Genomic DNA, 3,618 nt, shown 5'->3' on the forward strand with positions numbered 1-3,618 from the left:
GAAGGCGTCAAAGCAAACATTTCAAGTAGCCTTCCAAGACGTCATAATTATTTGGACCAGTAACTTTCGATTAGACCATCTGAGTTTTTTTTCCAGTACATTACAAGCCACACAATTTATTTTTAAACTACCACAGAACAAACCATTTATTTTCGTGATTATCAAGGCTGAGTTATTTATTTTCAAAATCCTCCTGTGACCCCCCCCCCCCCCCCCCCCCCCGAATACCAAATGGTCGTCCCCTTATTGGAGTTGTCAGGCGATTAATCTGGTTTCCGCTTGTATTACGCTACACTCAAACATGAACAAAAGTGTAGTAGTCAGCCGAGATTCAGCTTATCAGGCGATGGAATCTCGATGTCACTAAAACAGGGATTCGAATCCCCCAAAGGAAAACTAATTTGCTTACGTTAGTTTCAAGATATTACATAGTTAGGAGAAGCAGACAGTTATTTAAAAAAAAAAAATTAATAGGATATATGTATTTTTGATATTCAAAATATAAGATAGATTTTATAATTTCTAAGACAACTTATTAAGTTTATGAAATATCTTATTTACATTATAAGATATCTTGGTTTTTTTTTTCATTAAGAAATGATTATTATACATTTTAAAAGTTATTTCCTTTATTTACAAGATACTTAAAAATAAAGTTTATATGAGACATCTTATATATGGTTTACAAGATATCTAGCTCTTGAAATGAAGAAGACGCCACACTCTGTATATATAGATATAGAAGATGTGGTATGAGTGCCAATGAGACAACTCTCCACCCAAGTCACATTTTATAAAATGCCTGTCTTAAGTCAGGAGTCGTCTGCAGTAATTCATTGGTTGTTATTATTTGCTGTATTTCATATTTGATTATCGTTCTCATTAGTCTGTAAAAAATCAAGCCGTTAGTTTTCTCGTTTGAATTGTTTTGCATGTCATTTCGAGGCCTTTATGGATGACTATGCGGTATGGTGATTACTCATCTTTCAAGGCCGTATAGTGACCTTAAGTTGTTAATTTCTGTGTCACTTTCTATGGATGAGTTGTCTTATTGGCACTCATACCACATCCTGTGTATTAAAGATATCATGTTTGCTAAATAAGATATCTTATATTGATTGATTGATTGATTGATTGTTGGTTGCTTAACGTCCAGATATGTTATAACATGAATAAAATATCTAATAAACTTAATAAGATATATTTATAGACTGTTTGATAAGATATCTTTTTAATATATAAGGCGTCTCATTTAGCATGTTTAGTTTAAAAGATATCTCAATTGGTTGATGAAATATCTCATTTAGTTTTAAATATTATCTTTAAAAAAGGATGCATATAAAAGGAACTTGCCATACAGGTACGACTTTTGATTTTTTGGACAATGATAAATAATTCAGCCTTTAACTGGCGAATATGATCATTTTGTCCACAAGCCAAACCCCAACCAAAGAGATAATTTGGTCGGCATTTCAGCAACTTTTTTCGTCCGTTTATAATAGTTGTATATATATTGAAAGGTACGGTCTTGATTTTTATTGATTCTGTATTTACATTAAGTTTTATCATAGATCAAATTTATTCGTTCAGTGTATATTTACTTGATTGTTTTCATATATCTTTTGATTGAGTTAAGCCTTTCAATTGATATTTTACAGTGTGTCTTTTTATGTTGTGATGCAACACTATTGTTTCAGGTAAAGGTGAAGGTTGGTACCTATTAAAACGTTTATACCCTCTGCATTTGTTTGCACCTGTCGTTAGTCAGGAACCTGATTTTAAGTGGTTGTCGTTTGTTGATGTGGTTCATAATTGTTTCTCGTTTTTTTTTATATAAATTAGACCGTTGGTTTTTCCGTTTGAATGGTTGTACACTTTTCATGCATTTTTTTGGGCCCTTTATTGCTTGCTGTTCGGTGAGAGTCAAGGCTCCGTGATAAAGACCGTATTTTAACCTATTATGGTTTACTTTTACAAATTATGACTTGGATGGAGAGTTGTCTCATTGGCATCATGGCATATCTTCACATATATTACCTACGCTAACCCTAAGCTAACAAATCGGAAAAGGGGGTGGGTGTGAACACAGCGGCTCTATCTAAATCGTATTCGTTCTCGCACAACTAATGGCACGCATCTCTTTTCGTGAGTACATGTAGCAAAACCTACTACTTCATTTTAAATCGGGTGAATAGTTGTCTCATTGGCAAGCATAACATATCTCCGTATTTTCACGGATATTTGATGACAAGTCTCATTGGTTGATGTTATATTATTGCAATCGGCTATCCTCGGGTGAATCCAATCCTCTCCTAGTATTCGTGAGATGAAGGTACGGAATCGGCCGAGTTGTGACGAATGGTCTTATTCGTTGATGTTATAATGAAAGAAAGGAAAGAGAGGTTGTGACAATCAAATACTCTGTATGCATGAAATTATGCTATTTTCTTTGAATTACGAATTAAAAGTTGTTCTTCATATCGTTTTCTTATTTAAGTTCTTAGCCTATTTAAAGCATAAAAAGTACATTTTTTGACAGCAGGGTCCATATTTGATATCGTCTTTTGACTCCGAATTTGATATTATTTCAACAGGTTACCTAGGACGTCCTGGTACCAAGTCAAGTTAAAGCAACGCAAAGAAGTAACACTAAGCTTTTAATCTGTACAATTCTTGGGGAAACTATACTCAGGGGCGGATCCAGCCATTTTAAAAAGGGGGGTTCCTAACCCAGGACAAAGGGGGGGGGGGTTCCAATTACATGTCCCCATTCAAATGCATTGATCGTCCAAAAAAAGGGGGGTTCCAACCCCCGGAACCCCCCCCCCCCCTTTGGATCCTCGCCTGTTACTGCTTCATATTTGCTTTACATGACAATCTCATCGGAACATAGTAAAATTTCCCCTCAAATTACGCCGATTGAATATTTGATTTGACTTATTATGACTGCTCTTAATTGATCGAGTACCGGGATGTCATCGGTAACCTGTCGAAACATAATATAAACCGGAGTAAAAAGTCTGTAATATGAAAATAGCCTTACTGGGTCGATGCCACTGCTGGTGGACGTTTCGTCCTCGAGGGTACCACCAGCCCAGTAGTCAGCACTTCTATTTATATGGTCATTTTTATAAATTTCCTGTTTACAAAACTTTGAATTTTTCGAAAAACTAAGGATTTTCTTACCCCCAGGAGTAGATTACCTTAGCCGTATTTGGCATAACTTTTTGGAATTTTGGGTCCTCAATGCATTTAAACTTTGTATTTGTTTGGCTTTTTAACTGTTTTGATCTGAGCGTCACTGATGAGTCTTATCTTGACGAAACGCGCGTCTGGCGTATTAAATTATAATCCTGGTACCTTTGATAACTAATTAGACTTGACCCCCAATACTAAATGTGCACCTAAAATATAAATTTGGTTCATTTAAGTATATATATAAAATTGAGAATGGAAATGGGGAATGTGTCAAATAGACAACAACCCGACCATAGAAATAACAACAGCAGAAGGTCACCAATAGGTCTTCAATGTAGCGAGAAATGCCCGCAACCGGAGACTTCCTTCAGCTGACTATATATATATATATGTTATGATAAGGAAGAAGAACGCATAGGC

This window comes from Mytilus galloprovincialis, chromosome 9, assembly GCF_965363235.1.
Source record: "Mytilus galloprovincialis chromosome 9, xbMytGall1.hap1.1, whole genome shotgun sequence".
NCBI classification, from domain to species: domain Eukaryota; kingdom Metazoa; phylum Mollusca; class Bivalvia; order Mytilida; family Mytilidae; genus Mytilus; species Mytilus galloprovincialis.